The 12520-nt window shown below is 43.7% G+C and overlaps 1 protein-coding gene across 11 annotated transcripts in view; it reads right to left on the reverse strand.

Moving 5' to 3' along the window:
• Positions 1-12520, reverse strand: part of DAB2IP (DAB2 interacting protein) — a 245549-nt gene that overhangs the window by 144602 nt on the left and 88427 nt on the right. The window contains exon 1 of one of the 11 annotated variants that reach the window (XM_054848428.1): positions 5345-5701. The exons of 9 other annotated variants lie outside the window; for them this stretch is intronic. The gene's annotated coding sequence lies outside the window, so the exon portion shown is untranslated. Of the gene's footprint in view, positions 1-5006; positions 5305-5344; positions 5702-12520 lie in introns of those variants that run through there. One more of the 11 variants, XM_054848431.1, reaches the window with a different exon arrangement.

The raw sequence follows: 12520 nt of genomic DNA on the forward strand, positions 1-12520 counted from the left end.
TTAGCGATAATTTCAAGAAAAAACCCTCAGGCGTCCCTACTACAGAGTTCTCGGGAGCGGATGTGTGGCAGAGGAGCAGAGAATGGCGCTGTGGCTCTCCAGGCGAGGAGGCTCCTGCTCGGGGGACTGCAGCCTTCTGCAGGATCTACGTGGGGCAGAGAGCTGGCGGGGCTTTGCAGGTTAAGAGAATGACTTCGTATAGATCTGCACAGCAAGGCAAGAAGGTTAGAAGTAACAGCTCAATCATGTTTATGAGCAGGGTTTAAGCCCATATAAAGTGTCAGGAGCACAAAACAAAGGCTTGAGGAGATCTCCTGGGAGTGCGCCTTCATCTTCAGACACCAGTTACTTTGCTGCTTCCTTTGAAAGTAAGCACACGGGATTCTTTCGAGCTGAATGCTTCTGTTCTGCTTGTCCCTGCCTGCTGTGGCACCAACCACATCCAACAACGGGAACTCTACGGTTTTCACTCAGAGCCAGATTTTTGGGGACATGCAGAATTTTTACATTCCAAATCAGCCCAAAACTGTTTAAGAATTCTCAAAATGGGTACAAAAACTGAACAAGTATCAGGTAGTATATAAATACACTGGTAAGGTGCACGCTGGGGATAGACTTTTGTCAAAAACTGTCTTCTTTTGGCTTTTTTTTTTCCCCTACACAATAATACATATCAAAATATTGTCCTCTGCCATCAAATCATGGTCTCCTGAATACAGAATAGTGGAAGTTTTGGAGAAGATGAATGAAGCTCATACTTCTTATTCTGCCAGGCCCCAGAATCTTCTCTACTCTTATTTATCCACATCCACTGGGTTGGACTTTTGTTAATTGAATTTCTCCCTTTCTGGAGGCTTCTTTGCCAGACATACCTTCTGTCCTTCATGCCACCTTGTCAACAAACCCTTCTGATGTCTAGAAATCCCTATAACTTTTGAAAGACAATGTCTGGATATGTAACACTGAGTTATTTACTAAACAATATGGAATCCAAGCAAAGACAACAGCAAATCAACAACAATTTCAGAACAACACTGAAAAGCAGATTTTTCACACAGTTGTTCTTCTTGTTTTAAAAATGATGAGCATAAAAATAAATTAAAAAATGGAGCTGAAACAGACTCTGGGGGGACTCGTTCCCATACACAATTTCACAGGCAACAGGCATGCCAATGAATGTTACATCATTGCTGGGATTCTTGGTTGGGAATGAGAGGTAGCCTGAAGAATAATACCTGCTGCAAAAGGAAATTAGATGGTAGACTCAGCTAGAGGAAGGCTTCTACAAATTAGTATGCAAAGAAATCTAAAGATGGAACAACCTATACTTCAGAACGCCTCAGACAATGATGTTCTCATAACTAGTGTAACTTAGAGGTGGTTTGTTTGCCAATTCTCAGCCTCTGCAATCTGCAATTTGCTGCCATCAGGTCTTGGCAAGGAGGGTTGTCCCCTTAGCAAGGTTCTTCCCTTGCCAAAAACTGCCATCACCTGAGATCTGTAATAAACAACTAATACCTGCAATTCCACTCAACATTTTCTGAGATATATCTTAAACTAATCCAAAAGGACGGACTATGAGATTCCACCTATGGTCTGGGTGAAATGCCTGTTCAGCGACATCTTCCTTGGCTGCAAATCCCACCCATAATTCCTCACCAGTGGCCACGTAACCTGTATGAGAGCCAGACAGCCAAAATCATCCAATTCATTGCTTTCACAACTTCCAGCCAAGCCTTCTAATGTCTTGGCCACTTTCTCTGCAGAGTGCTGCACTTTGAATCTCCGAGAGGCAATCAAGTCCTTTGGTGTCATCTCCTTTCACACCAAGGCTCCCACCCCATTCTTTTGAACGGTGGCCCTTTTTTTTTTTGTACTCTCACAAAGATTGATTACAGCATTTTGAAAGTGAATTTAAGATGACAAGACAAGTGAAGAAGCTGCTTTGCATTTTCATAATGACCAGAAAAATAAATGTTGTTTAAAGCATTTCTCATAGACACGGCTGGAAAAGAGGAACGATGGGATTACGTGAAAAGCAGCTGCAAGAAATGTCTTTCCCCAATGCCTGCAGCACAGAGCTGTGCTCCCCAGCCCAACACACCTCTCACCTTCAGCACAGAGGGAAAGTACCTGCTGTTCCGTACAGGTGTTACAGCACTACTGGCTTGCACCACAGTGGTTTGCAGACCAAAGTGCACAATTGTCTCACTTTGGGTAATCTGTCGATCTGCTTCCTCTTTCAACCACACAGGTCAGACCTCTTCAGAGAAAGGGAGAGTGTGTTATGGCCCAGGGCTGATTAATATCTGGGTCTGACTGCACTGAAGTCACAAGCTGTACTCTTCAATTCTTACTTCATCATTAAAACATACCCAAAGCAGAGCCAGCAAACACACCAGTTTGACCCAGACCAAAAGACAGAGAAGGGTTAGGACCTAAAGCTTCCTAGTATTGTTAAGCCTATGGTTCGTAAAGTGTTTGGGGTCCAGTCTCCATTTTAGCTTAGTTTACGCACCGTGGGTATCACTGGAGAGAAATATTACAAAACTCTTCCTAAGAAACCAGAAATAACTAGAAGGAGGGGTGGGGGTGGGGGAAGTTGTTTGTTTTAAAGGGACGTAAAAATAGCTTACAGGTAAATTAGTAACTCTAACTACCAGAAATGCACAGCAGAACAGTTTTACATAGCAAGCTGTACGAATCCATAAAGGTTTGAACCGCTCTTTTTACTTCTTCAGGGTTAGGGGAGAAGTCTTAGGCCAGGTGAGCGGCACTACCGATGCCGGCTGCAGCAAGCCCACCGCAACACCGCGCAGCCAGCCGCCACGGGAAAGGTCGCGGTAAGGCGACAATAAAAGCTCTCTCCACAACCACTAGAGGCTGAAAAAGAAACGTATTAATTTACAGCAGGAGATATTTAGGTTAACCATTGGCAAAAGGCTTCTCTTGGCACGGACAGTTATACGTTGGAATTGATCGTCTAGAGAGATAAATGTATGTTCCAGCTGATCTTAAGCCTTTCTGCGGCAGACGAGGTTCAGGAGCTTCCTTCCCTCCCCTCTCCTGGGGACGGACACCAATGATCTCCTGAAATCCCTTCCAGCCTTATTTTCTGTGATTTCTGACAAATTTGCCCACTGGTGCATAATACAAGCAAGCTACAAGAGATCAGATTCAGTATCTGACTTCAGCCTTTTGTTCACAACCTCTGACACATCTTCCTCCTCGCCTGGACTTCCACTCTGCTTCTGGCAGTTCTGTTACACCTCTCAATAGCACAGAGGGTCCAGGGTCCTACACCGACCTCTGTTACAGGCTCACAGTGTGGCCCTTGGCCATTTTAATGCTTTTTATCAGATTCACAATTGATAAAAACCTTGACAATCCCACGGGAACACCGCAAAGTTTCATTAATGAATGTCTGCCATCCATTTTGTATCCCAGGAGAAAGGATTCCAGAACAAGGAACAGTATTCCTGCAGGCAGCGAACCACAGAATGACATTTCCAGAAGCGCTTAGTATTATCAGATAACATCTTCACTAGACAGTGAATTTCTCTGTTAGCTGAATACTATCCCTCAGCTCATAGAAATTCCAGGATTATACCTTCATTTGTCCATTTATTTGCTCTAGATCAGATTTGATCTGGGGACTTAAACACACAGTATCTCAGGACACTATTTGCTGTCCCAAAGTCCTCAACTTGTTATGAACTTAAAACCTCCAAATCTTTCTTTTATGACACAGAGGCCTGAAAATCACTGAAGTAACAGTCTATTAAATGAGGATTATAGTGCAGGCATACTGGATCTGAAAACAGATTCCATGGGTATAGCGAGGAAAGCCACAGCAGAGATGCCAGGGTGCAGGAACGGATGCCCACAGAACGGGCTGGCTTTCTGGTTCTCCGCCATCCCATGTATTTCCATGGGATATATACAGATGAGCAATAAGAAGTTGTCTAATTACTGTTGGACAACTGAATCAGGCAAGCTCACCGAAGTGTATTACCTGGCTTTTAGAAGCTCTTAAAAATCTCAGAATTAGACAGAAAAGGTTCATAAGTTCCTCTGAAGAGGACTGTGGCCATTCTGATAGAAAATTCCTTATCTAATTTTCTCCTCATTGCTGATGGCATTTTTGCTGTACTTTTCTAAGCTTGCCCAATGCTAACTAGTCATTTCTACTGACACTTCGATTTACCCCGCGTGTTGTAGAACCATGCTCCTGTGGGCCCTCCCGATTCTTCTTCACGAACACGTACAAAATCTCGCCGTGAGCAGCACTGCTCCGTGTCTGCCACAGACCCACGCTGGGCTGGGGCTCATCCATTATGCAATCACAGAACCAAGAAGAAACAAACAGAAGTGCTTCCTGCTTTCCCTACTATTTACAAAGGGCTGCAATGTTTTGGGGTTTCCCCAGTGCAAGATAAGATCTTCAAAGAGAAACTTCCTTGAAATTATCAAATCCCTGAAGCCTCTCCCAGGTTATCACACATAGCTGGGTCCAAAATGCTGCCTGGTGCGTATTGCCCCAGGATTATTTTTTTTTAAGCTGCCAGGGTTGAAAGTATCCCACTGAGTTCATTGCCAACAGGACGCTAACATAGCACTGGAAGCACTTCACATTAATTTAGGACCTAGGGCTTATGAAAACTGTTTCTGTGAAGTAATAAACACAGTTGATTTGTTAACTAATTCGAGGCATTTGAATTGACAGAATAATTAATCCTTACTACACTTTTCCATGCCCGTTCTTCATGCTGCGGAATAGTTACAGCAATCCCCCCAAGGCTTCCAGGCCCTCAGCAGCGGAGCAGGCTGTGAGGAGCTCCTGGCACCCACGCTCTTCTGTAACCCGCTCAACACCACGGCCGCCTCAGCCGCGCCGTCTCAGACACTGCTGCGGAGCAGGTCATTATGTGTAACAAACACACAAACAAATATTAATACTGTTTACTTTTCACTTAGCAAGTGAGATGTTTTTCCATTTGCATTACCTGCTCTTGTGAATCACAGCTAGTCCAAGAGATCATCAGGATTACGCTCTCATTAGTGGGAACGAAGTGCATTAACTCTTTCTGTTTGCTCATTTCTCTTCAGGCTCTGCCCCTCTCCTGCTCCACACTCACACATAATTCCAGGGATCAGCCAGTGGAAGAGACAGTATGAACAAAAGCAAAGAGAACCAGCTGGAGGGAATACCTAACAAGCAGGCACTTCCCAGCAAGTTGATTTTCTGATACGAAACTCTTCCAACTCCAAACAAGAAAGGGAGGTACGACTCTGAAGGAGCGTCAGAGAAGTTAGCCACGAGAAAACGTCTCCCTCAACTCACCAGAAGGAAGCCGTGCTTGTCAGCAACACACATGCCATGGCACTCCGCACGAGCCAGGAATAAGAGGAGAAGTAGAGATGATGACTTCATCAGAGGCAGCAAGAAAGAGAAGTATGACTGGAATGCCAGACAAGCCAGCAGCGCTGGGGAGACGCGGCAGGAGGCCAGGTTCCTGCACCGTACCGCAGTGACGCGCTTTAAGGAAAGGAGACTTTAGAGGACAATAAAACTTCACCAGATCGCCTGGATGTAATGCAGAAAACTGAGAGTTCATGGGAACCAAAAGCTGGTGGAAAAGGTCCTGCCCGCAGCCCCGGGAGAGGTGAGGCAGCGATCCGCAAGGCAGGAGCGCTCCTCCCTGTCCTGCCCCTTCGCTTCTGTGCCTGACATCTCCAGGGTGCCCCAGAGAGCTCAGGGTGGAGTTTCTGTGAAACCAGGGGGAACAGGAATTACCAGTCTCCTGCTCATACAATTACACTCTGTGAATTAATTTTATTGCTTAATGAATTTAGGTGTTATTCCTCTAATTTCTGCATTATCTAATAACTCTTTAGTACAAACCCAACAGAGGAGAGGAAGAGGTACAGAGTGACAGAAATGATTTATTTAACATGGCTTGCAGCAACATTTATGAATCAAAAACAATCCCTGGAGATTAGGTATTTGTAGTGTCTGTGAGATTCCGAATACTCAAGAGAGGCTGCAGAAAAATTTACATTTCAGACAGCTTTAGGTGGCCACATGAGTCCAGGAGGAAAGATGGATCTTTACTCTGACTCCAAAGGAGTATTTAAAGTTGCTGTTAGAATAATGGCACTTTTAAAAAGTGGAATATTACCCCAGGAATAGACAACAACAGAAAATAATAACTACCGAGTTGAGCCAACTTTCCCTTTTATGAGGCGTGAATAACTTTGGGAAGCAGAGATGCAAAAATGCCTGATTTCCAGTGGACAAAGGTCAGTTAAGAACCACTGATGGGTTATGAACGCCCTCGCTGACACTCCTCCTCCTCCCCTCAGCTGGACCAGAAATACAGCTGCAAGGCCAGTTTCGTTGCTCAATTACCTGGAGAACTATTTATTGGAACATATCGTCCAATGCCCTGCGGATCCCGCAGTGAATTCCAGTTGATCCTTTACAGAAATATTACAACCATTATGCCACACAAAATTAATTAAAAGTCAAACCTTTATTAGGCAATAAAATTGACTTTTAAATAAAAATGGTCGTGAAGCAAAAGTTTAGGGCAAGGTAACGCTACCCTCTGAAAAATCAGACTCATCTAAAAGCAAAGCTAATGAACACTCAGAGTGGGTATTCTCCAGGCTAATGAAAGTTTGCATCACCACAACTTTTTATGTTAGAATAAAATTATTTATTTTTGCATCGTAGAATCTCTACCTTAAAACCCCTTCTCTAAAGCACAGCAACCCCACTGGCTGTACCCACAACTCTTCTACATCAGAATCAGTGATTTGCTCCCCACTCATTTAATGCTCTAAGCAGAAATAGTTTCAGATGTTCTCATGCTCTCACTACCTTTTCAGACAATTAAGGATACTGTTCACAGAATTACAGCTTGTAAAAACATTTCTCACTTATCTAACCATTTACATAGAAAACAAAAAAAAGAATTTGGAATCATTACTTGCCTTTTGTGCTATACTCTGGTGCAAGATATTTAGAATTAAGCAATTAGAGGCCGGTTGTATGCCTATAGCTAATGCTATCCACAGTGACTACACCAAACAGGTCCAGCTCCTTACCATTACCTTCGTTTCCCTCACAGATGACTTAAGCATTACAAACCCACTGTCTTCAGCTTAGTAGGGGGAATGCCATCTCTGACTCCACTGTGTCTCTGCCTGAGAGCATAAAAAGGCACCTGAAGCACCGCTCAGAGTCATACAACCCTCTGCGGCGACAAGAATGGTGGCTGGGACAGTTGTGTGAACTGAAGAGCCTTATTAGAACTGGCTGGAAAACAGAAAACAATTTGACTCACAGAAAACATCACACCACTATTTCCCATCAGCTAAAAATTATGACCATCTTCCCTCAAAGTGGGACTAAGATCTTCTGGAAGAAGAGCTTTTTCTTTGTTAAATAATGATTTGAAGTGACATTGACCTTTGCCATAGCACGCTGTGCACTTTAATGGATCTCATATCATCTCTGTGTCAGGTTCCCGGATATCGTGTACTGTGTAGTATTTAATATTCCTCATACTGCTCCTGAGCAAGAGCTATTAATGGCTCTTCAATCTAGCCCTGAAAAAAGCCGTGATATTTTTCTGCGTACTTGACATGTATCTATTCCTCTATTTTCTCGAATATTACCCTGTAAGAGAAATCTTTTCCCAACAGCGTGCTTTTTGATGCAGGCAAGAAGAAAAGGGACTCACTGCCCTTTCCTCTCATCTTTCTGCGGGCTTTGCCTGCCTGGTGTTGCAGCCTCTTCTCTCCTGGAAACCTCAGTCAGACCTTCCAGCCTCCCAAGCTGGAGGAAGCCGTGTTTCCCTCAGCACCAGCAGTGGGGTGAAGGCAGCGTTGCTCTGATCCAGCAGAAATCCAGCAGCCTCACTAGAGGGAGCTGAAGCCCCTCCGCTGCCCAGCCTAACCCGCAGGACAAAGGCGATCTGCGCCAATCTGCTCCTGACACGACACGGGGGCTGTGGGATTCCTCGCTGGTGGGGTTTCTCTGCTTGTTTGCTTGACGTTCGGTATCACAGTTAAGATAGTTCAGAGGATTTTCCCTTGTCCGTACCCGTCACTGCTGTGAGGGCCATTCCCTGCCCAGCAGCTAACGCATCTCCGGCCAGTTCGTGTCCCCACTGCAGATGCTGGTCCTCTCCCTTCCCCCTTGTACCTTAGTGATAGCTATCCAGGGCAAATTCTGCCCTCCTAGAAATCGATGGGGGATATATTCTTTACCTGATGAGACGGGTCGGACGTGTTTGTCAAGAAAAAAATACTCCCAGAGGGCAAAAAGGAAAGAAGAAAATAGCACAAATGGGAAAGGAAAGCTTAGATAATTCTCAACATGAGGAGTCTGAAAATATACACCCTAACTTCTCTGTACTACAGAACTGAAGAAACAGATCCACATCCAAAAGAAAGACATAGCTGCAGGTCCCCAGACCTGATGTCAGGGTGGTGACAGGGAGAGAATATAAGGCATCCAGAAAATGAACCCCCCTTTCTAAAAATAAACAGCAAATCATGCTGATTGAGCAGCCTTTATTACAAACTCCATTTTTACTGTCTGGTATTTTTTAATTAGATATGTATATATATATTTGGTATTTTTATTCTTTATTTATCAGTCTCTGAAATAGAATATGTATGATATTTATCTTTCTTTGGTATGATGTCTAGAGAACAAATTCGTCTTTTGCTAACGGCATATCATTAGGAGCCTTTTCTCCAGGGTAAAATTGAAATCAAGCACAGACTTAAAAAATACATCAGAAAAAGATGAAATTCTAGCCTGGTTGGGGACCGGATCGTGAAGTCTGCTAATACCCTGGTTAAACTGGAAAGGATGATAAAGTGAAGTGGAACACCAGCTTCCTCCTCTGTGATGATAAAGACAAGCAACACGGAGTCTGGAGAACAAGAAGTCAGCTCTGGGGAGATTTAAATTAGGTTCATCCATCATGCTTAACATTTCTGCAAAGATACAACACTGTTACCGGGCTGCTTTCTCGCCGCACTTAACCAGCGTGGCTGCCTATTCACAGAGGCAATCCCAAGCCAGGGAGAAACTTTTACACTCTCTGTAATCTGTGTCACTGCGGATGTAAACTGTGCCACCCTTACACGCCATCGGGGAGGGGGCAGGGAGGACACAGCCAGCTCCACCTGAGGCTGCCAGGATGGACTGTCCCTCCTGCAGCTCCATCCCTCCCGGTGACTTCAGAACAGCTGAGGCAGGTCCTGCCAGACCTCCCGTCTCGTTAAAACTCCTGGGATTGCAACAGGGAGCTGGAAATCTCACAAGAAGAGATTGTGTGGCGGCACGTTGGCCCTCTTTGCTTCCAATTTCAGAGAGAACTGCGAAGTAGAGAGGCAGGCAGTGCCACGGTGGCGACCCCAGTGAGACGGGCGATTCGCAGCCAGATCGCAGCCAGGGTTTTGCCTCCCGTCAGTGAGGTTTCCTTCCTTGCCAAGCTGCTGTTAGGTTTGGTTTTGGGGTTTCTTAACAGCTGACTTGGGCAGGTGAACTACAATCTGGTTCAGAACAGTTTCCTTTGTGTCTGAAGCAGCAGCACAGTAGGAACAAAAACTTTGTGCGGTTTAATTACCAGGCCATTTTTCCAGTCGTGAGTAGTGGCTGCTGTAACAGGTCTGTACTGGCAAAATGCAAATTAAATAAATAAATACTTAATTTATAAGCATGATTCATCAGAGATTTCATCTTCTACAGCAAAGAAACAGATGTTCTATTGATGGCACTTCATTAGAGAGATAAATGGGGTCACATACATATCTCTGTTCACATCCATCTGCATAATAGACCAAACATTAAGATTTGAAATTCACATAGTACATGCAGCTCTTACATCAGCCTGAAAGAGTCTTAATGCCCAGAGCCAATTAATCCAAGTTAGAGTGCCCTAACATTAAAGGAACTTTAATATTGTTCAAGAAAGCAGAAGGTTGGGATTTAACACTGGCTGTTTAAGGTACAGTTTCATTGGAAACACTTACAGAAGAATAACGGATTTTAACTAACTGGGTTTTGGGTAGCTGCTGGACAAAATATGGTACCCCTCCTGATGAAGCAACTCAAAGCATTAAAAAGCCGCAGTGACAACGAAGTCTGCAAACACTGTTCTTCCTCAGTCACAATTATCAAGGGTTAGGATTAGCGCTAGGGTTGGGGGTAGCTGAGAATATTTTTTTTCTGTTTTGCAGGAGGTCTAAGAGCTCCCCTTACAAATAGGAACAAGTCTCCTTCATTTTAATATGCATTAGATAGAAGATAATGCTTATAAAAAGAGTGTCATCTTCTCTGCCAATCTGATTATTTTTTAAAGGTGAGTGCACACACAAATGTTCTGCATTTGCCTGTGCGTGGATGTGGGAGTGTACGCACGCACGTCAGCATATGCTGCAACACGTTGGCGATCTACCTATGTGCCGACGTACCCAGAGTACTGCTGAAAACCCATCCTGTCTTTACTACTGTTATTCATGCATCATTCTTCTAGCTATTCAGACTCTTCTAAGCAATCGTTTTACATTCCACAAGTCCTAATTGTGAAACGTAAATCCTAATTTATTGTGACTGATACTTATATTTCCTTTGGGGCTGGGGATTTCTGCTTCTCTTACGCATACATGCTCTGAAAGCATACTTGCAGGTGTCAGCTTCCCAGGCTCACTTTTTAGTTTTCAAGCAAACACCGCCGGTGCCAAAGACAGGAAAGAAAACACTAAAGAGCAGTCATGGTTTCTTATTTCATATAAAAGACACTGTGCCATGGATGGACATGCAGAAACCACCATTCAAACTACTATATTCCTTTATGCATTTAACCTATAGCAATTGTGCTGGCTTTGTGATTGTGTTGCCATGCTTTTTGTAAGTGATATCCACTGTTTACCTACAAACCAGAACATGTAGGAGATTACAAAAAGGGACCTAGCAGGGCTGTATGCACTTGTACGTTTCCCAACTTGTTTCTGAGGTGGGAGGGAGCGGGAGGATGTTCTTACCTACATTACCACTGACATTGCATTTTCCATCCTAAAAACTATGCTGGGTATACGTAGGGATTCCTTCCTCCACCACTGAACTGCAGGCACGCCGAGGAGCAATACGGTAGCTGTTCAGCAACACGCTGCACCGCTGCAGAACAATTTAGCACACGTTGTAAACAACATTCACTCCTCCTGGGGAGACGAATGCACTACACCCCGCTCTCAGAAATTTTGGTTTGGTATTCACCCAAAATTTGGCTGGTCCTAGAAGTAAAGCTATGTAAATGAACACCAAATGTTCTCACTTTAAATATGCCAGTCAGATCAAAATTTGTTCCCATCTAAGGGTATAAAGGTAGTAACTGTTAACCTCTGACTGCTAAAAATGTAAAGGGAAAATATCTTTCATTTAAAACTTGCTCGTTTGGTTACCATGGACACTGCTTAATCATGAAGGATGACTATTACTTGTTACTATAGTAACCAAGAAGCTTAAGAAGCATCCTGTAATTTAACTCTGGATGCCAAATTTTACAACAGTCCACCTATTACCACATTTGGATACTTCAGAACAAGCCCAGGCTTGATCTCCGACTCTACAAGAAATTCACTGATGCAGAAGTGCTGTAAGAAATCAAAAATGTGAGCATATAATGTACAACAGAAACTTGCACTTCAAATAAATTGGTTTCTTCAAAAAGAAACATTAAGTGCTCAGCATCTGAGGATTCCTCTTTCAGTGGAAATGTTAATGAAGCAAAACTTTGGCTGTCTTTATTTTTGTCAATGTTTCTCAAAGTCTATACAATTGCAGGGCATGTTTTTCCCCACAGTGAATGCTTCAATGCTCATCTTAAAATGAACTTCTGAAGGGATGCTGAGTGGCCAGTATTCAGAAACGAACCTCCGAGAGCAGCTCAGGACTCCCAGCCTGGCTCTCAAGAACAAACCTACAGTAACAACACGTGTCCCTCATGCAAGCAAGGAGCAATGGACAGGACAAACCTTCCAAATTCAGGCAACCAATGTGTTTCTCTAGACAGCCTTTTCTAGTATTTCTGCTTTTTTAAAAACCCGTAACACCATAAAGCTTTACCTTCAGCACCACCAAAGGAATTTTAGTCAGAAGCTTTGTCTCCTGTAGGTCTGGGGAGATGAAGCTTCCAGAAATTACCTGTGGCTGACACTGTTTCTTGACCCTCAGCAGCTCTATGTTGGGTATGAATTCATAGTTTTCAGAAACCCATCCATTTTTTCATTCACTGATTTCCAAAAGGGCCTGAGGAAACTCAGTTTAAAAGCCTGACCCCAAGGCTGTATAAAACAGAGAAATGAGTAAGGCAGGTCTGGGGTTTGTGTTCCTTTTTTAATATGCATATACACAAACAGGCAAGCAATTAATACCTAAATTTACAATACTCTCTGCAGTGTTTAAAAGGAAAGCAAACTACCCTCAGATAGCGTC

This window comes from Grus americana, chromosome 20 (assembly GCF_028858705.1).
Source record: "Grus americana isolate bGruAme1 chromosome 20, bGruAme1.mat, whole genome shotgun sequence".
In the NCBI taxonomy this organism is placed as follows: Eukaryota; Metazoa; Chordata; class Aves; order Gruiformes; family Gruidae; genus Grus; species Grus americana.